The following is a 23,086-nucleotide window of genomic DNA, read 5'->3' as shown; positions in this document are numbered from 1 at the left end:
TCTCTGCTGTTTAGATTAGCTAATGGTCTAGGTATAACAGACATCCTAAGTCCATCACACACACGTAATACCCAATATGGTATTGATTCCAATACACAACAGATGCCCTTCATGACAATAGGAGACAATCTATTAAAGAAACCCATTGAGATAGAAGACATAAATAGGATTGTCAAACACTGTCCAAGACCTACTGTTTCTTCAATGGCTACAGTGAGCTATTTGAAGAAAGCATGTAAAGGTAGAAATTACACACAAGAGGACATGCGTCTTATCCTCAATGGAATATTGGGGCAAACTTCCCCTTGGAATTGGGGTAATGTTAGGACCATATCCATCTTGGAAGCAGGTGGCACTACTGCTACAAATTATCAATTAAACACAGAAGATGGTAGAAACAATATGTGGAGAGAGATCACTGAAGAAATGGAAAGAGCTTTCCAATCTAGATCCTCCCTCCCTACCGCAGTAGCCTGCAAGCAAAAGTCAGGAGAAACTGTGTTAGATTTTTGGAAAAGGTTTAATGAGACATGGACACAAGAGGCAGGACTGACATTGCAAGACACCATGCATAGTCTACTGATTTAGACTTTCCTGTCCAATCTAAAACCCAGTGTCATGTTAACTGTAAAACAGATGATTTCTGAATGGCCCACTTGTACCAGAGAACAATTTCAATTGAAATTGACTGAGAAAGATACCCATCTCGAGATACCCAAGGCAGTGGCCACTCATTTTCAGGAAGGTCCCTTTCCCCGGATAAACCCACAGTACAAAAGAAGGGGTGGTTTTAATAACCGAGGTAGAGGCCGGTGTACGGGAAGAAGAGGGGATAATAGGGGACGGGACACGGGTTGTTTCAATTGTGGAGCTGAGGATCATTGGAGAAGTCAGTGTCCATATGAAACTCAGGACGGCGCCCAACATAGCCCCTCCCCAGGCCAACCACAGAGGGACCTGCCACAGCAGAATGTGAGGTTTCCTATCTCTTGGCAGACACAATCACAAAACAAATGAAGGTGCCCAGAAGGTGGTATCCCAGCATTCCCACTTGTCTCTCACTCTTATAAGGAACAACCGCTTGTATCCTTACATGTACACGGAAGACTCCTCCCATTTTTACTGGACTCCGGAGCAACTCGCTCGAGTCTGAGTGAGGATTATTATAAGGGAGAGATAATGAATGCTGAACCTTCTATGGGAATAAATGGGATACTTACCAAAACTTTTAAAACACCGCCTCTTCCAATTTTTGATCCCATACACGGGATCACTCTGCTAGATCACTCATTCAGAATCATACCCAATTGTCCAGTTAACTTGTTAGGGAGAGACCTCCTGGGAGAGTTGAACATCAACCTAAAATCCACAAGGAGAGGTGGTATTGTGGCCCAATCTGCCAAAATACCAATTATCCCTGCCATGACAATGATTACTAAAGATGACCCCTTATTTCCTGCTGGAACAATTAATGATAAAGTTTGGGCAGAAAGTTCCTTGGATGTGGGATTCATTTCCTGCACTCCATACAAGGCCACACTGAAACCATGGGCTCAACCTGTGTTTCACAAACAATACCCTTTGTCAAAAGAAAAGGAGGAACGAATACTGCCCATGGTGGAGCACTTTCTCAAGGAAGGAGTCCTTGAAGAGGTGATTTCACCATACAACAGCCCAATAAATCCAGTTAAGAAGCCGGATGGCTCTTACAGATTTGTGCAGGACCTGAGGGCCATAAATGATCTTGTGACTCCCATTGCCCCAATAGTGCCTGACGTACTGACACTCATTTCCCCCATCCCAGCTGATGCTGAGTTTTTCACAGTGATTGATTTAACAAATGCACTTTTTGCAATCCCTGTTGCTAAGGAGACACGCCCAATTTTTTCTTTCCATTTCAGAAATAAGAGCCTTACCTGCTGTAGGTTAACGCAAGGGTATGTAGATTCGCCCGTGGTCTACTCTGTTGTCCTCCAGGCCACCCTCAAGCCATGGACTCCTCACCATGGTTCAGTTTTGCTTCAATACGCAGACGATCTGCTTCTTTGTAGTATTAATCGGGCAGCCAGCCAGGTGGACAGTGTAGATCTCATGAACTGGTTATGTGAATGTGGTCATAAAGCCCCCGATTCACTAAGACGTGAGTCTACTATCACATTCTGACCATTCAGGCAGACTCAATTAAATCAATCTAGACCTGTCAGTCTTCTGAGCGGCGTCTAGCAATCTCATTAACCAACGTCTACTTTGCTATTAGTAAATGTGGAATCAGATCTGGCACATTTTTAGGTGCAATACCGTATATGTTCGCTAGATGGCGCACAACGCGAGCTTTATTGACATTGGTGTTTTTGTCTTGGTAAAAGAGAATATTTAGAATAACAAATAGTACACCTATATTAGAATTTTTTTTTTCTGTTTCTCCAAAATGATCAGGAAACTAATGCATTTACTAATGAATGTCATACATTCTATTTTCAAATGTTAAACATTTTCACACTTATATCTCAAATCCCAATATAATTATATATCTTCATTCTCTTTAATCACGTAACTATTTTATGTTAAAGACAAGTGCAGTGCTATAAATGCATGTGATCAATAATGAACGCATGTAAAAACCAAAAAGTGCAAAGAATTGCAACAATGATGTAAAATGGTAAATGGTGCTAAAATAAGTTCATATAATCATTCCTGAATAATGGAATGTCCTTCATGTCAGAGTACCAACTCAGAGAGTGCCTATGAATGGCACATGTGGTCTCTCCGTGACTGACAGTAGTGCATGAACTCGTGAAAGGTAAACCACCCTTGGGACTGGTCTACACTCACCAGAACAAAAGTATTAATGCGCATGGGTTATACATATCACACATCTGGGGGTGCAGCGGTATGCTGGCAGCTATGGGTTAGTCATCCAGCTCCATCCATCAGGGTGGGTGCCCAAATGGTCCTGGGGAGGAATTAGCTCAGCCACAGGAGCCAGAAAGGTGCTTAATAGTGTAGTACACTGTCACAGGGGTGGATTACCTTTCTCGAGTTCATGCACTACTGTTTGTGGTTATATTTATCTTGTGTAACACCATTTTAGTAGTCTATATCATTTGACCAGCGCTCGCTTTATCATTTTTAAACAATGTAACTATTCTACATTGTAGCTCAAACTGTGTCTCCCACAGTGGTTTAGTGGTTAGAGCTCAGAACTTACAGCACTTGGGTCATGGGTTCTAATCCCAGTCATTGCTACATCCCAGTTTCCATGCTTTCCCTGTATAGATGTGTTTCTGCCAACACTTAAAGACATGCTGTTAGGTTCATTGGGCCTAGTTACATGGCTGAGTTTCTGTCCTTAGATTATAAGCTCCTTGACATTTATGAACGTTAAAAAAATGGAGATCAATTTTCTGGGTTGTGTCAGTGCCAGGAATATTGATCAATCAATTATGATTTTGCCTAATGACTAGAAAGTGGTTGAATGTTACCTGCGTCCTGGTCTTCTGCCAATTAGGAAATGTGCAAGTTTCATGCTGTGTATAATTAATTGTAACTTTTTTCTCTTCTTTTAAATCTGTCTCCTTATACAACTTGCCCCCCTCCCCCAACCCATCATCACCTGTCCCATATGCAAATCTATGGATCACCGCCCCACTCTTTAACTATTTACTGATCAAGTGAATGTGTCTCATTTTCTATCAGCTACAGCTCAGATCTCACATTATTAAACAATTGCTGATTGTATCTCACCACTAGTCTGATTGAATTCACAATTCCTGGTCAGTCCCGTTCCCTGACCTCTAATAACCTTTAGGGCCAGTTCACACTACATGTGTTTCAGTTGCTTTTTCGGCATCACAAACGCACAGAAAGAAGGTTATGTGGTTGTCAATGTCATAGTTCACATCAGCGCTTGCATTTTCAGTGCATTGCAGGTGCTATAAACAAAGTTGACCACGCTGCATTATTTCTGCACAGAACTGTACTGGAACACATTGAAACGTCCTTGAATGTACTAAAAACGCACATGTCCATAATTAAATTGAATAAAAAGAAAGTAGAAAAAACTAACTGGAAGGGATACAAAAATGCAATGCAACGTGTCCAAAATGCATCCAAAATGTACTGGAACACACTAAAACATGTATGCCAAAAGGGCATGCAAAAACGGATCAGGAACACATCTAGACTGTTTCTATAGTGTGAACTGGCCCTTAGGACTTGTTCACACCATTGGTGGTGCAGAAACGCATGCAAGAACACACATTTTCCAGCACAGCAAAGAAATGCAATGCCCTTTGCAGATGTGCACAGTTAGGTGCAACACACTTTTAAAATAATATGCCTGCAGTATTTTTGCATGTTCCCACACATTAGGCAGGCCATTGAAATTAACAAGCTGAGGAAAAAAAAAATGCCCCATTCACACAGCTTTATTTATGAACAGTACAGTTTTATCATTTAGATTTCACAGGAATATGGTTGGGATTATGTCCATTAATAATGTTTTTAGTGTATTTTTACCATAAATATAATTTGGATATTTTCTCTGGCAGTGGGGGGCTGTCAGGTATGCTGTACGGGGCCCCATGATATCTAACAGTGGCCCTGGGTGTATGCTTGCGTCTGTGCCACCTGTATAGTCAGGAAGAACCTTGAACCTCTGCTATGTACCTCAATGGATCTAGGAATTGGACATGTTTTCAACTGAAAATACAACAATTATTAGTAATGTTTCCCCAGCAAATGAGGATCAGCTCCTCGGTGTAGAACAGCGATCTCGCCATGTCCAGATGTGGTCCGGAATTCCACAAAAGAACAATTCACAAAACTAAAAAAATAGACTTGCAAATTACCACTAAACTCTCCTAACTACACTCCCATCCACTCACACTTCCGGGTGTGTGCAAACGTCCTTCCGCAAACATCATGACGTATTTCCGGTATGACAGCTGCTCTAGCTCCTCCTCCAACAGCCGTCTTGGCGTTTATTTTTGCACCATAGCAATTTTACATGCGGCTCCATTGTGTATATGACATTCGCAAATATATGTTTGCAGTTCTATTGTAGATTTGGCATTGGTGAATGTATGCTTGCAGCTATACTGTGTGTATGACATTGGCGAATATATATTTGCCAGTAAAGACCCAAAGTCAACATAAATTGGGGGCCAATTTATTACTGTTAAGAGGATTGTAGAAAAATAGCTAGCTGCACATTGAACATGACCTATTCATTGGTACATAACATGGTCTTGTCATGCAATAGGGGGCTTTTGGTTTGTTATTTTGGACATACTTGCACATGTGCGCTCTAACAAGGAAGATTTGGGCATATTATATAGTTAGCAAAAATAAGTGTTAGGGCTGCTAGTACATTTTAGATACTTATATAGCGCTGTTAATTTACGCAGCACTTTACATATAGATGTGGTAAATTCACATCAGTCCCTAACCCTCAAGGGGCATACTAAGAGCCCCAGCTTACATTCATACATATACTAGGGCCAATTTTGACAAGATCCAATTAACCTACCAGCATGTCTTTAGAGTGTGGCAGGAAACCGGAGTACCCGGAGGAAACAGGCACAGGGAGAACATGCAACCTCCAGGCAGGAGGTGCCATGGCTGGGATTCGAACCAACAACCCCAATACTGCCAGGTGGAAGTGCTAACCATTTAGCCACTGTGCAACATACAATTACAGCATGAAATAATCCCCCCAAAAAATACATAGTACAAATGTTTATTGATCAAATACACATTCCACATTTATTTGGACAGCAACAAAAAGCTACATTCAATATCTTGGTGTAGGGGGAAAAAAAAAAAAAAGCAGGATTGATGTTGCTAAAATAGAACGGTCCTGCTCATAAGAGCTTACAATCTAAAAGATTATACTTATAATGAACTGTGCTTTCACAGGTTACAGCAGGAAACCAACAGTTAGTATCACTTGGGCTTATTCACAGCAGCTGCAGAAATATCAATATAAAAATACATACATGCCAAAATATAAAACACTTCCCCCTCCCCAAATCCCCCGCACATACATTTCTCACCATGTTTGTCTGAAAACTGCATTTCATTCTAAATAAAGCAAACTTGGAAGAGCAGAGCAATGGACATGTGTTAGGATTACAATGCAAAGGTAATAAACACAATCATTGTACAATAGCACACAAACACCTTAGATGGAAGAACATGCAAAACATTTACAGCCCACATCAAAACACAGCATGAGTGTGGCCTGGGGGCAATTCACTACAATATCTCTTCCTTCTCCCCCCCAAACCACCACAGACAAGGACATGCAGAAATAATGTGCCTATACAAGGCAAAAATCAGCCCCAACTGCATCTCCTTATATAAGGTAGGCCACACCCACCACAGTCATTCATTTAGTCAGAGAAAGTGTTTGCACCTGAATCCTCTTCCCACCTGCGTTAACCCTTGGTATACAGGCCCCACAAATCGGAGTCAGAAAGAAAGCCAAAGTGAAGTGTACTTGTACAGCATACAACAGAACATTGAACAGGAATGTGAAAGGGAACCCTATTGGCAATATTTCTTGGCCGAATGGGCACAATTCACTCCAGATTATCGCATGAATTAAGGCAGTCACATGACCACATCTTGCATGCAATACTGAAAATGTCAATTCACTTTTGCTAGTATGCGGTATTTCCCATAAATCGGAAAAACACTCAGGAAATCAAACATAAAAAGCCGATTTAGAAATTGTGCGAAGTACAGTGAAGATGCTGATTTCCTTGCGATTTGCAAGACATCTGACACAGATATCTATGCAAATCGTCACAAAAGTAGTACATGTACTACTTTAGAAATCAGTGTCAGAAACGCACCCATGTGACTGCTCTAATAGCAGACAATAGGGTTCGACTTGGCATACAATTTGCAAGTCGCATGCCATGCAAATCGCATGCCAAGTCGCATCCAGGGTGCACAATTTCAGGTGCGATTTGAGAATTGAAATTGTACCTGATCCGATCTAATGAATGTAGATGTGAGTGTCTTAACGTAAGCGATTTGCTGCAGCACAATTTCAAAAGTAGGTCTGACGATAAATTGAAGTACAACAGCGCTAGGTGTCTAATAATTAATTCAAATAGATGAGTGTATGGATTAAAGAGATAATTAGTTGAGCTGCTGGCATAGGAAGTAAACCTCAAAAAACTTCGGATAATATGTCATAGAATTATGCAGCGCTCATAAATCAGATCTCATAGTCCACATAGACCTGATAACATATAGTAAATCTAGATAAGGTATACCATTAAATATAAAGCATATGTCCAGACAGTGGGGGGGGGCACCTCCCTGACGCGTTTCGTGTCACACACACGTTTTCAAAACGTGTGTGTGACACGAAACGTGTCAGAGGGGGGGCCCCCCCCCCCCACTGTCTGGACAAATTATTTAGCTGCCCCATGTTCCTGTGACCTTTATTTTGTAAGTGTGTTTTTTCTATCATTTGAATTACCACATAATAAATGCAATACTACACTATCAAAGCTTCTGGCCTGTGGCTCTCTTTTTTGGAGGGAGCCCGGGCTTTTTGAAGGTGCCTGGTTCCTCTTGGTCTCCTGTGTGTTGCTGGCTGGCTTGCTGGATTCATCTTTCCATTGGCTGATGTATATTTCTGGAATCATCGTCCTGCTGTCCTGGGAACATGACATCTAGTGGCGAGAGATCAGATGACATCATCCCTTCCAGTGGCTTCCTTTCAGAGTACCAGGAGTAGGTCTTAATTACTCCATGCTCCATGTGCTGAGACATCTGGTTAGTGCAAACTTCTGTCAGCCTTTTCAACACAAGAGTCACAAACTTTTTTCTGGTTTTCCAATCCTGAATGCACCACAGAAGTCACGAGTCTTATATGCTTTATATTTAATGGTATACCTTATCTAGATTTACTATATGTTATCAGGTCTATGTGGACTATGAGATCTGATTTATGAGCGCTGCATAATTCTATGACAATTTCAAAAGTAGTTCTCGTCTAACTTTTTCAGCATTTTGTAGCGACTTCACATATAGACTACAATAGAAATCGCAATGCAAAACACAATTGAAAACGCAATAGCTCATTGGTAAACCTACAGAAAACACGGTGAAAATGCCAACAAAAAGCACAATTTTAAATCACATCTAGTGTGAACCAAGCAGGCAATTCAACAAAGGAAATAAATCCTAGAAGGCATGTGGTATCTGCATGCTCAGATAAGGGTCTGTTATGGATTTGGCGGGGGGACGGGACTCCATGCCATTATTTTATTTATTTTTTTAATCCATCTCTTTCGCTCACTCTTCTCATGGTTTAACAAACTTTCCCAAAGGATGTGGAGTGCAAACCAGCAGTATCCAATCAATCATTAGTCCAGGCCCTTATCTCATCCCATGGTTTGACATTCACATAAGGTGCTACTTTAAAGGTGTTTGAACAGACAAGGCCTCATTCTAATTCACATTCTAGGGATCATTTAAACAGAAAGCAAAGATGCTGCCACCAGCACATGTACGTTAGGGTAGTCACACAGAGATCATGCAAATTCATTGCTGTGGTTGGGATTCAAACCAACAACCGTAGCGTTGTGAGACAGTAGTGCTAACCACTAATCCACGGAGCTGTTGAACACTAAACCTGCCTGTATTTCTGTGGTGTGAATCAATCCTAGGTCCCTGGGCAAGGTCAGTGTAACTAGCCAGATATCTCAAATGCAACACAAATGTTGTGCTATGTTGCCAATTCAGATGTATGTTGGTTCTATGTATCCCAATACAAAGTATTGCAATACTAATACAGGCATACCTCGGTTTACCAACGCCTCGGTTAACGTAATTTTTGGTTTATGAATGAAAATCCATTGAAAATAATGCCTCGGTTTACACAATTGTTAATAATTTTTTTCGCAATACAAAGTGTATGTTGGCGCCGATTTTCAAATGCAAATGCCAACCTTTTTTTTTTCTTCACTATAGTTCACAAGCTTAGAAGTCACTTTCCCCGAAGTTACAGAAAACGTATCTTTAAATAAACTCAAAGTAAACATTGTTTCCTTTAGGGATATAAATTCCAAGAAAACTTTCTCTTTTAGCTGGGGGAAGTGACAGGTGAATTTCTGAGCTATAGTGAAGAAAAAAAAAAGGGAGAATTACATTTAAAAACCAGCACCATAATAAATAAAAAACGGCATGGGGTCCCCCCTCCCATCCACACCAAGCCCTCCGGGTCTGGTATGGATATTAAGTGGTAACTCCACGCCGAAATTAAATAAAAAACAGCTTGGGGATCCCCCCAAAATCCATACCAGACCCTTATCCGAGCATGCAGCCCGGCAGGTCAGGAAAGGGGGGGGGGGCGAGCGAGCGCCCCCCCTCCTGAACCATACCAGGCCACATGCCCTCAACATGGGGGGGTGCTTTGGGGCAGGGGGGCTCCCCCCCAAAGCACCTTGTCCCCATGTTAATGGGGACAAGGGCCTCTTCCGTTAGTGGGATAATTGGTCGGCCATTTTTTGGGATTTTAGCATATTTTGTTTATTAGTAAAGTTGGAAATTTTTTTTTCCAAATTTACTGATAAAAAAAATGTGCCAAAATCCCGAAAAATGGCTGAACGATTAACCCACTAACGGCCCGAAAATCATTCGATTTTTTTTTCTGCAGAAAAATCGGCTGATTTTAGACCCATCTATGGCCTGCTTTAGATGGATCTAAAATCGTCCGAAAAAAAAAATCGGCTGATTTTCGGGCCGTTAGTGGGTTAATTGGTCAGCCATTTTTGGGGATTTTGCAACTTTTTTTAATTGGTAAATTTGGATAAAAATCATCCGATTTTGCAGATCGGCCGATTTTAGCTGCAATGATTGGCTGATCTTTTAACAGATAAAAAAATCTGCACATGAGCCATGACCTGCAAGAAAAATGAAGAAAATGAAAAAGAAGAATAAGAAAAAGAAGAAAAAAAGAAAAATGCAGGCCATAGATAGGGCGAAAACTGACCGTTTTTAAAAAAAAAACAAAACGAAAAACCGGTTGTTCAATGGGCCGACGTTACCACCAATGGTAAAAAAATCATCATCCCCGCCCCTTACCTATTTGAGAAATGTCACCCTGTCTCTCCACTGAGGCTAACTAGCTGAATGCAGGAGACAGTCTGACATTTCTTATATAGCTATGGGGCGGGGCCAGCTGGGAACAGCAAGCATGTGACATGGGGCGGGTCACTCGGATGATGTCCCCGGCTGGCCCCACCCCATACCTATATAAGAAATGTCAGCTAGCCTTTTCTTCACAAGGCTGGAAGCCTCAGACGGGAGCGGAACTTTTTTCTTTTTTCGGGTCGCCGCCGCCGCGATTGACGTTGGATCTACTTCGGGGGACATTGTTTTAATAAAGGACTTGTCAAAGACCCTGTACTGTGTTTTTTTTACACCACACTTAGTTTTTTTGTGAATGAGTGGTGGGACCATGTACCGCAGACTCATTCACGTAGGGGGGGGGGGGCGGGATCTGGGGGCCCCCTTGTTAAAGGGGGCTTCCAGATTCTGATAAGCCCCCCGCCCGCAGACCCCCACAACTACCGGCCACGGTTGTGGGAAAGAGGCCCTTGTCCTCATCGACATGGGGACAAGGTGCTTTGGGGGGGGAGCCCCCCTGCCCCAAAGCACCCCCCATGTTGAGGGCATGTGGCCTGGTATGGTCCAGAAGGGGGGGGGGCGCTCGCTCGTCCACCCCCCTTTCCTGACCTGCCGCACTGCATGCTCGGATAAGGGTCTGGTATGGATATTGAGGGGGACCCACGCTGTTTATTTTTAAAATTTCAGCGTGGAGTTTCCCCTTAATATCCATACCAGATCCGAAGGGCTTGGTACAGATGGGAGGGGGGACCCCACGCTTTTTTTTTTATTATTTATGCAATAAAGGGAATTATTTTACATTCAGCTGTCAGTGGGAAACCCCGCTGACAGCTGAAACATTAACACATGGCTGTCGCTCCTAAAATCCCACATGAGTTATGTTATCAACTCATGCGGCGTTTTAGTAGTGAAAACCAATGCAGCGCTCATGTTTCAGCTGTCGGCGGAGTTCCCCACTGACAGTTGAATGTAAAAGTATTGCAGGGATTTATAAACAGTTTTTTAAATAACCAGCGTGGGGTCCCCACTCTCATCCATACCAAGCCCTTCGGGTCTGGTATGGATATTAAGGGGGAACTCCAAGCTGAAATAAAAAAAAAAACAGCATGGGTCCCCCTCAATATCCATACCAGACCCTTATCCGAGCATGCAGCCCGGCAGGTCAGGAAAGGGGGGGGATGAGCGAGCACCCCCCCTCCTGAACCATACCAGGGGGGTGCTTTGGGGCAGGTGGGGGGCTCCCCGCCCGCAGACCCCCACAACTACCGGCCAGGGTTGTGGGGAAGAGGCCCTTGTCCTCATCGACATGGGGACAAGGTGCTTTGTGGGGGAGCCCCCCCTGCCCCAAAGCACCCCCCCATGTTGAGGGCATGTGGCCTGGTATGGTTCAGAAGGGGGGGCGCTCGCTCGCCCCCCCCCCCCTTCCTGACCTGCCGCGCTGCATGCTCTGATAAGGGTCTGGTATGGATATTGAGGGGGACCCACGCTGTTTTTTTAAAACATTTCAGCGTGGAGTTCCCCCTTAATATCCATACCAGACCTGAAGGGCTTGGTAAGGATGAGAGGGGGGACCCACGCTGTTTTTTTTTTTATTGCGGACCTTTATTTTTACATTCAGCTGTCAAAACAAATATTATCTAGACCTTCGAAATAAGTAAAATCATTACAGAAATAATTATAAAGGATAAGAAACAAAAATAGAATCACTAGAACTAAGGAAATCAAATTAGAATACATAAAGATATGCCGAGTGCTGTTTATTAAACACATTAGACGCGACCGAGTGTCGGCTGTCAGAGGAATCTACAGTGAGATTTACTATTGGGCAGTGGCTAATAAGCAAACGCCCATGGCAGACACCTAAAATGTGTTCTGCACATGCGCATTTATATCGGCCAAAGACACTGCACGGGCGTCTAGATTTTTACTGTGTCGATTTCCTTGAAAAAAACGATTTTTAACACATTCTTAATTTTTTTGGAAATAGCAGATATTGTTTAAAGTGAAGTCCTGATATTTGGCAAAGCAAATTTCTAAGTGAACATGTCTCTGCAGTGATTTTTCATGGTGTTAGACGTGCTTCTTAGCAAGTCTGCTTTGTGAGTCTGATTTCGGGTGTGTGTCTTTTTGTAAATTCGATTGGGCATCTGCTTATGGGCGCTGCTCAATAGTAAATCTCATTGCGGGGTAAAAATAGACGGTCGCCCATAAAAATTGGGCGTTCACCCACGAATATGCGCCCACGCCCAATAGTAAATCAGGGCCAAAGTGTCTAAGAAAAAGCTACAATGGTGTCAGGAAACTGTTGAATACCTTGGTTTTGTTCTCACAAAAGGTGAAAGGAAAGTCAGTCACAAAAGAGCTGCAGCTCTTATGGGTCTGCCCCGCCCATTGACCAAGAAAGACATGCTCACCTTTCTTGGTATGATTGGTTACTGCCGCCAATGGATACCTGACTGTTCCTACTATGACAATATTTTGAGACAAGCCACAGGTTCATAAATGTCAGATCTTGTGAAATGGTCAGATGAAATGTGCAATGCTTTTGTGTACCTGAAAAATGCTATAGTAATAGCCCCTGGTCTTGGTCTGCCAAAGAGCATGTCAGCTCTTTGAGGGACAGGATGCAAATATTTACACAGATTCCAGATACGCGTTTGGCGTGTGCCACGATTTTGGAATAATTTGGGAAAAGAGGATTCATAGCAGCAGATGGAAAATCCATCTCACATTCATCTCTGGTGAAGGCTTTACTCAAAGCCATACAACTGCCAAGATCCCTTGCCATCCTACACTGTAAGGCACACACAAATGAACAAACTGATATTGCAAAAGGAAATGCTCTAGCTGACAAAATAGCAAAAGAGGCGGCCCTTACCCAACCTGCCATGATCCAGATGCCAATGCTCACCCCTGAAATGCCACTGTTGGATCAAACATTGCAGGATTTACAGACATATGCTACCTCCAAAGATATTAAGCAGTGGAATGCAGCTGGTGTGAACAAAGATTCACAAACTGGACTTTGTGTCACAGAGGGGAGACCATGTATTCCAGAGGCTAGTGCACCTCTGTTCATCTCACAGTATCATGGAGTAGGTCACAGGGGATGGCAGGTTACATGTGAATTGCTGGACAATGATTTTTTCATCCCTGGCCTCCCCTCTTTGGTAAAGTCATATGTGTCTAGATGCATTACATGCATAAGGAATAACCCAAACAATCTTCACAAGGCAAGACATGAACACCTGACATACCCATCAACTCCTTTTACCCACCTACAGGTAGACTTTACACACATGCCAAATGTGGGGAAAAGACAGGAATATCTTTTGGTAATTGTGGACATGTTTAGCCGCTGGGTAGAGATCTTTGTAACCACAAAAGAAGATGACCAAACGGTAGAGAAGATCCTCACACAGGAAATTATTCCCAGGTGGGGATGTCCCCTCCAGATTAACTCTGACAACGGCCCAGCATTTGTGGCCAAAGTATGCCAGGATTTGGTGAAAACACTCAAGATTGAGTGGAAGTTTCACATTCCTTACCACCCCCAGAGCTCAGGTATAGTGGAAAGGATGAATAGGACCATCAAGGATAAAATTAGGAAAGCTACTGGAGGTACCTATGCAAACTGGAAGAGAGTACTGCCTGCAGTTTTGGCAGAGATAAGGATGACTCCTTCTAAGAAGACAGGTTACTCCCCCTTTGAGGTTCTAAAGGGTAGGCCCTTTCCCACTCCCTGGGCCAGACAGCCACTCATGGTAGAAAGAGGGGACTTAGAATTGATTCAGGAGGAATATGTGAGAAAACTTATTGAAACTTTGGACAAAGTTGAAAGAAATGTTGCTCACACCTTTCCTCTTTCTTCACAGGAACCAACTCACTCTTTCCAAGTCGGGGACCGTGTGGTGATACAAGCCCTCCATAGGAATCGGAAGCAAGAGTATCCCTTTGGGCCCCCCACTTCTGTGATCGCTGTCACCAGGACCGCTGTCCTGACTGAGGATTCCAAGGCCTGGATCCATGCCAGTCGTGTGAAAAAGGTGAACCAGTCCCTAAGAAGCAAGACAAAGACACAGATACAGAAGAAGAAAAAGGAAGTGAAGCCGGTGTAAAAGTCTTTGAAGAAGATGTCCTTTCTTATGCTCTCACAGAACTCTGGGCAGACATTTTGCTTCCTTATACTAGCAACCCTGATTGTGTTCCTCCCAGTATGGACAATAACTAACTGTATTTATCACCCAGATGATTTTGGAGTGATTAAGAGTATATGTAATGCCTCCATCCAAGCTAGTGACCCAGACAATGCAGAATCAGTACTCACACAAAACTATAGTACACAACATCCTAGTGCCAGAAAGAAACGAGGTCTAAACCGTACTAAGAGAAGGATGAGAAGGATGTCCACAGGAGAAGATAAGGAATGGGGGGTACAGGAAACACCAGTCTTGACTACTGAAGATTCAAATCAGACCATAGTGTTTACTCTGACTAAGAGCCAGGTGTTTGACCCGACGAAAGTTACTTATGATCTTGGACCTTATAATGTATATATGTGTGGGAAGGATAAGACATGTGGTGACTGGGAGAATGTATGGTGGACAACAGACCCCCATAAATGGGAGACCAAATCAGCTAGAATTCCCCCAGATGACATAGGCACCTATCAAAGGGTCTTTATAGCAAAGGGAAGCCAAGGAAATATTATTTTCACAATAAAGAACCCAGAGGTCAGAGATAGTGGGAAATATAGGTTGGGAATAACTGTGTCAGGGACAGATCCCTGGGCCAAAGTCATATTACAGGTAAAACCTTCCCAAACAGTCCCTGTCAGTGCCATAGACAATTCATTCCCTGAGGCTAGGGATCGACAGGATAACGAGGTGACTGGAGTAGTGATGCAATCAGAAGACAGATTAAGCATTGAGACTGGTAACTCTGACAAAAATGAATGGATAGAATGGGTTAGATGGACAACTAAGAACAAGGGTCAGGGAGACTTTATTTCATGTGCCAACCCCCGCCCCTTACTTGCCACAGTTCCTTTTGTAGAAGAAGAAACTAATATGTCCTGCCTAATTAGAATGTATAAAGATAACATCACTGAGAAGGAATGTTCTGATTTTGTTAAGAAGTTCCCTGTTACCGGACTACGGAATTTACCTTTAGCCTCTAAACCGGTACCAGGCAATTTCACCTTCTTTGAACATAATGATACTGAAGGTAAAGATTTAGGTACATTCCCACCTAATTACTGTGTTAAGACCATCCGCACCTCTGCAGAAGGCTACCGGAAGGAATGGTTTCAGGACCACTGGCAACAACTGTCAGATGTGTGTGGCTGTGTGGAGATAAGAGACTCAGAGCCAGACTCCCCAACAGATGGAAGGGAAGCTGCGTTCTGACCCATCTTCTCATGCCTTTCTTTATGATCAAAGTAGAAGATGGGATAAGAAGCTTGCCCATCTTGGAAAAATCCAGATCAAGAAGGCATAAAAGAAGTATGCCCCGTGGTTCCTTTGATAATAGAGTTTACATAGATTCTATAGGCGTACTGAGAGGAGTCTCCGATGAATTTAAAGCTCAGGATCAGATTGCTGCAGGGTTTGCCTCTATCGCTATATGGGTACAGCCTAACAAGAATGTGGATTGGATTAACTACATTTACTATAATCAACAAAGGTTTATTAACTATACTAGAGATGCTCTAAAGGGTCTCTCTGCCCAGCTTGATGCAACATCCTTTACTGCTTGGCAAAACCGTATTGCTCTTGATATGTTATTAGCTGAGAAAGGAGGAGTATGTAAAATGTTTGGTTCCTACTGTTGTACCTTTATCCCCAATAACACCGCTCCTGATGGAAGCATTACTAGAGCCCTTCAAGGCCTCCAAATGTTATCTGAAGAATTAGCAGAAAACTCAGGAGTAGAAAATCCACTAGCCAGTATATTTGAAACCTGGTTTGGTAAATGGGGAACCCTGATGAAAACTATGTTAGTTTCTATAGTAATGGCTGCTGCAGTATTAACTCTGTGTGGTTGCTGTTGTATCCCCTGTATCTGAGGTTTATTGCAGAAACGTATTGACGCCACCATTACTAAAACTATGTGGAATCAGTGTCTTGACAAAAGACCTACTAAGGGCCTCAGGTACCAACCTGTAACCAAGGTGTAAGGTCACGTGCGTGACCTAAGAGGGGATATGAAGGAATTAGCCTTTTAGCTTAATATATCGCCATTTTGTGTTAAGGATTAATCAAAAGCCATTTTGTCTATTAGCTTAAGCTCCTCCATTTTACAATAAGTATCCATTTTAAACTTAATCAGTACTTAAAAAGATTAATTTTTGTTTTAAGACTGTTTTGTACTTTTGACAAGAGTTTAAGGTTCCTCTTTTCCCACCAGCTCTAACTTCCCTTATTCCGCTAGCTAGCATAAAAGTGAAAGTCTGCGGTTGAATATATCCTGTCGCAAGATTATAAATAATTATAGCCAATGTTAAATAGGGAAATTGGCTACTTTCTATCCTGAACAAAAGTTCATGTTTGACGCATTTAATAATAATTAACATATATGCCAAATGATTGGCCATGACTGGCGTATGTAACATTTGATTGGCTTATGCATATCTGATAATTGATTGGTTTCTATATTTTTATGCATTGTTTGAAGTTTCATATATAAGCTGAAACACGGAAGAATAAATTCAGTTCATTCTGAGATACCACCTCGTGTCTGCATTTCCTGTGTCTCAGAGTGGGCTCCAGCCCTGAGGACAGTCACTGATCAAGCCAGGGACAGACGGGGGTCATTGTATCTTGAGAGGTATGAGAGTCAATTTCTTTCACTATCTTCTTATAGCCTTCTCCAGCTTTGTGAGCGTCAACTATTTTCAGTTTCAGTTTTCTAGACAACTGCTTAGAAGAACCCATGGTACTGATTGTTGGGGCAAGGTCAGATGAGTCTGGGCATTTAAAACCTTTGAGATTGACATCACCTGGTCTTCCCAGACGATGATTGGGAACAATCCATGACACTGGCAGGTCTCAGCTTTGCAAAGGGGGCAGTGCATGCTAAAAATTCTGCAGGGTGCCCAAACTTTTGCAGACGCCATTTTTTTGTTTTCTGTTATTTTGAAAGTGTAAATGATGGAAATAAAATCTAACTTTTGTTGACATATTATAAGAATGTCTAATCTGTAATTTGATGCCTTTTGGAGATTTTTCCATCTTTCCTTGGCTTCTTTATGCACATTAATACAAATTTTTAGCTGGAGTGCCCAAACTTTTGATCCCCACTGTAAGTGATATACTTGGTAGCAATTTTAAAGACCGAATTTTCTGTCCATACTGGGAGGCATGAATGGAATAGCGGAAGCACCTCACTTTTAGAAAAATTTATTTGGAGCCCTGAGCAAAGGCAGAAGGATGAGAAAATATGTTGAATGTATGGTAGTTTGAGGGACCGGTGCAAGGTAAAAATTAGAATGTCATCTGCAAACAAGGCAAGTCTCAACTCCTGCTGCCCAATTATGATGCCATGAAGGTCAGAGTGAAATAATAGGAAGCGTGCTAATGGCTCCAGGGCCAAGTTAAAAAGTAAAGGGGATAAAGGGCATCCCTGTCTAGTGCCTTTGTGAAGTTGAATGGGGTTGGATATGTTACCTGCTGCTATAACTTGGGCTGTTGGGGATGAACACATGGCTTGAATTAGATGCATAAAAGGGCCTTCAAATCCAAACTTCCGTAGTGTTAAGAAAAGCCATTTGAAGTTGACGTTGTCGAATGCCTTATCGGCGTCTAATGAAATTATTGCTGCATCTTGGGGTGTGTCATTAGAGGCTTGGCTCAAGACAGATATCACCTTACGAATATTTGAAGCTGCCGAACGTCCCTGCACAAAACCTGCTTGCGAAGGATGAATGAGAGTGGGTAATATAGTTGCTAGGCGCGAGGCTATAATTTTTGACATGAGTTTTGCGTCGAGGTTCAGCAGGGATATTGGCCGATATTATCCAGGTTCCATCGGGTCTTTATCTTTTTTGGCAATCAGTTTAATGTGGGCTTGAAATCCGGAGGGAAGGTAGCACCCTCCCGTCTGGATAGATTGGAAAACCCATTGCAAGGTAGGAGAAAGGGTGTCAGCAATGAGTTTGTAAAATTCAGCTGTATAGCCATCAGGCCCCGGGGATTTACCATTCGTGAGTGATTTAACGGCTAGGGATATATCTGCCTGAGTAATGGGAGCGTTCAGGGCTTGAAGTGCAGCGGGGTCTAGCTGTGGCAATGAAATAAGGTCCAGGAAGGAGGTGGCTTTAGCAGTGTTTATTGGATCTGAGCCATATAGAGTTTGGTAGAAGTTTTCTAGGATGGAAATAATGTCTAAAGGGTCGCTTTTTATTATTCCCTGTGCATCTCTCAAAGATGCAATGAGAGTGGGTGTGAATGGTTTTTTGCAGAGCCATGCTAGCAGCTTGCCCGGCTTGTTGCCGAATTTATGAAATTGCAAGTCATTATGTGATTGGTGTGTGGCCTCCTTAGCTGCTGCCCATTTATCAAAGTGTTGTTTGGCTTCTGACCTTGCTTTCCTATTTTCGTGAGAGTTGAGACTCGCCAAGTCTTTTTGTGCCTGTTGAAGACGAAGGCTTGCTGCTGTATAGTTTCGGAGGAGATTTTTCTTGTTGGTGGAAGTAAATGCTATAATTCTACCTCGTAAGACTGCCTTGCCCGCCTCCCAAAATAGATTGGGGTTTGTTTGGTGTTCTGCGTTTGTTTCACAGAATTCGCTCCAGGTGGTATTTAATGCTTGGAGTAAGTCCCGATTATTTGCCAGGAAGGAAGAGAAATGCCATGTACGCAAGTGTTGATTATGCTGTACCTGTTGAATGGAGATAGAAATCGGGGAGTGATCGGAGATCGCTATATCGTAGATATTAAAATCCATAATGCTTTGAAGTAAGATGGGGTTGATGAAAAAATAATCAGTTCTGGACAAAGTATGATGGACGGGGGAGAAGAAATTAAATTCTTTTCTATCCGGATGAGTCAGATGCCATATGTCCGTAAGTTGTAATGCTTCTGTAAAGTTGTTCAATAGCATGTGTGTTAGGGGGGAGTGGAAGGAGTTGGGTAATTTGGGAGAGAAGGTTTCAATTTATCTTCCTGTGCGTTCATACATTGGTTGAAATCTCCTCCCAACACAAATGGGAGGTGCATAAAGTTTGATAGCTTTGAGGACAGATCTTGGAAGAATGGCTTGGGTGAGGACTTTGGGGCATATATTTTGATCAAGACCAGAGGGGAGGAATCTATTTTAATGTGTACAACAACATATCGCCCCTCTTCATCTGTAGCTAGTGTTATAATGTCTGGGGTAAGACGTTTATGTATGAGGATGATTAATCCCGCTTTGCGATTATTTGAGGACGATCCCAGCACCTGTCCCACCCATAGTTTTATCATGCGTGTAAAGTCCGATTGATTTAAGTGAGTTTCTTGAAGAAACACGATGTCTGTTTTCAATCGTTTGAGATGACGAATTTTTGCCATACGTTTATGGGGTGATCTCAAACCCTTTACATTCCTTGATGCTACACGAATCATGTAAATATGGGTATGTGGGTGTTCAGAAATGAATTAGGAACTTTCCTATGTGGTAATAGCTCCGCGGGCTCAGCACTATGATCTATGTTCTCTCGTCGCATTGTTAAAAACACCAGCGTCAGAGGGTACAGTGCACCCAAGGATCGACAGCACCACAGCAGCCAAGGAGTAATGTAAAGCATTATAGATATACCAGTTTGGGAAGACATGAAAGTGAACCAGAAAACCTGAGAATTAACTGAACATCTCAGCCAGTTGATAACAATTTAAGACAGTAAAATACTTTAACATGAGTCAATAAATACCAGTAAGTAGGTATGTAAATGAGGTGCGCATCGGTCATTAAGGCGATCTGTGTTTTGCTGGTTGGCGCTTTGGTGGTCCTTTTCGAGGACTATGCTGGTCTCTCAGGCCGGGGTCTTGTGGTGATTGCTGTATTTGTTGAGGGCCCATGATGTCAGACAAATTGTTTTGAAGGTACAGAAGGGCTTCCTCTGGGTGTGTGAACGATTTGGGTTCCCCTGTGGGCGTAGTGAAGCGGAGTGTAGCAGGGTATGTTAGTGTGAATTTGACCCCTTTTTGAAATAGTGTAGCGCAAATTTGTTGGAATGCTTTTCTTTTGCGGGAGACTTCTTCTGAATAGTCAGCAAAAAGTAATAGCTTATGACCATCTAGCTGTAGGGAACATGAATTGCGGAATTAATTGAGTATAGCTATCTGGTCAGCGTAGTTGAGATATTTGACGATTGTTGAGCGCGGCGTGAGTCTATCATTTGAAGGTGTGCCTAGGCAGTGTGCCCTTTCAACCTGGCAGGGTTTCGGAATGCCTAGTGCTGCAGGAATGCGTTTAAAACAGATATCGGCTAATGAGCCCGAGTTGTAGGATTCTGGGAGGCCTACGACGCATAAGTTGTTCCTGCATGAGCAGTTTTCTAAGTCATCTAACTTGTTCAATATATTCTGTTGCTCACATTTAGATTGTGTAGCACCAGGCCTGCATAGCTTGAAACTCATCCTCTAGGTCAGAGAGGTGGTGTTCTAGGTCTGTTATGTGTTTGGTGTTTTCACTCAGGTCTCTTCTAAGCTGCTCTATGCCCTGCGTAACTGCTCTGTCAACTGCCTGAGCAATGGTAAGTAATAATAGAGAGGCAACAGCCTGTGCAATCTTTTCATACCCATACTGATTCATGGGACTACAAGGCAGCATGTCCTACTGGGGGAGTGTGGGGAGGCTGTGTTTCCCTCCTACCTGGTCCATGGTCTGGTTCTGGCTCTGTGTCCATATTAGCAGTTCTCTCCGTCCTGGGACTTGTGTTGCTTCTGCTGCTGCCATCTGTATCATGGTTGGTGGCCATCTTGACTGCAGCAGAGAGAGAGCTGTCCCTCATGGATTGTGCAGCGGGATCATGGCCGGGTGCCGCCGGCCGCAAGTATTAACCATGAAGGATCGGGTGGGGTGCTGTCAGGGGACACTCCCGTGCCTATTAGCTGGGCTCTCCGGTGCAGGAGGCCATATTTTTATCCAGGGGGTTTCCGGAGCCGCGGGATGCCATCCCTACCTCATGCGGCGCCAGAACCGGAAGTATAAAAGCATTTTTAAAGCATTGAACATTGTCTTCTAAATTGATACTTTATATTTAGACTTGCAAGTCCAGCCTTTGATCTTACCACTACATAGTCTACATGGGTTTCTCCTGACAATACTGTTAATCAACAGTTAATGTGCAATTTTATCATAACTTGATGTCCATATTGGTGGGGTAATATACTCAAAACATACAGTATATATTATTCTTATACAGTATTTATAAAGCGCCAATGGTTCGCTCAGCGCTGTACTTTACAAAGGGGGACAGAACATGTGACAGAACAATACCAATACAATGCAAAACATGAGGGGATCGAGGGCCCTGCTCTTTCGAGCTTACAATCTAGGAGGGAGGGGATAGTGGTACAGGTGGAGATAGCTGTGGGGGATGGAGTGGTAGGAAGAGTGGAGGAGGTCGGCAGGTTAGCAGGGGGTGGGGTAGGCTTCCCTGAAGAGATGGGTTTTCAGGGTGCACCTAAAGGAGAGGAGAGTAGGTGATAATCTGATGGGTTGGGGCAGGGAGTTCCAGAGGATGGGTGACACCCTGGAGAAGTCCTGGAGGCGAGCATGGGAGGAGGAGACCAGGGAACTAGAGAGAAGGAGGTCTTGTGAGGAGCGTAGTGTGCGTGCTGGGAGGTACTTGGATATTAGGTCAGTGGTGTAGTACGTGGCAGTGTGGTGGACAGCTTTGTACGTCAGTGTTAGGATTTTGAATGTGATCCGTTGCGCAATTGGAAGCCAGTGGAGGGATTGGCAGAGGGGGGTGGCGGAGATGGAGCGGTTGGAAAGGTGAATAAGTCTGGCAGCTGTATTCAGGATCGACTGAAGTGGGGATAGCCAGCGACAAGGCAGGCCAGTGAGGAAGGAGTTGCAGTAGTTGAGTCGTGATATGATGAGGGAGTGGATGAGCTGTTTAGTGGTTTCTGGGGTTAGGAACGTGCATATTTTGGCGATGTTGCGGAGGTGGAGTCTGCACGAGTTTGTTAAAGATTGGACTTCGGGCTGGAAGGATAGGTTGGAGTCCAGAATGACACCAAGTAATCTGGCCTGCGGGGCGGGTTTGATGGTGGCGTTGTTGGATGTGATGGAGAAGTCAATGGGGGGGGGGTTGTCCGGGCTGGGGGGAAGACAAGAAACTCGGTTTTGGAGAGGTTCAGTTTAAGGAAGTGGAGCGACATCCAGTCTGATATGTCGCTCAGTAGGTGTGTGATTCGGGCGGAGACCGAGAGGGTGAGGTGGGGGGTTGAGAGATAGATTTGTGTGTCATCGGCATAGAGGTGGTAGTTGAAGCCGTGAGCGTGTATGAGTTGGCCAAGGGAGGAGGTGTAGATAGAGAAGAGAAGGGGCCTGAGGACAGAGCCTTGAGGGACCCCAACAGAGAGGGGGAGGTGGTAGCATTATTGGTAATGCTGAAAGAGCGTTGTGACAAGTAGGATTAGAGCCAGGAGAGAGCAGAATCTCTGAGGCCGAGGGAGTGTAGTTTTTTTTTGAGGAGGGGGTGGTCGACTGTGTCGAAGGCCGCAGAGAGGTCAAGGAGTAGGAGCACTGAATAGTGGCCATTAGCTTTGGAGGTTAGCAGGTCGTTGGAGAGTTTGAGTAAGGAAGTGTCGGTGGAGTGTAGGGGACGGAAGCCGGACTGTGGGGGATCGAGGAGCTTGTTGTCGTTGAGGTGAGAGCTTAGGCGGGTGTAGACTAGGCGCTCGAGGAGTTTAGATGTAAATGGGAGCAGGGAGATGGG

This window comes from Staurois parvus, unplaced genomic scaffold (genome assembly GCF_062004578.1).
Source record: "Staurois parvus isolate SC_StPar_1 unplaced genomic scaffold, SC_StPar_1.0 ptg000403l, whole genome shotgun sequence".
Lineage (NCBI taxonomy): Eukaryota > Metazoa > Chordata > Amphibia > Anura > Ranidae > Staurois > Staurois parvus.
This window is presented reverse-complemented; position numbering follows the sequence as displayed.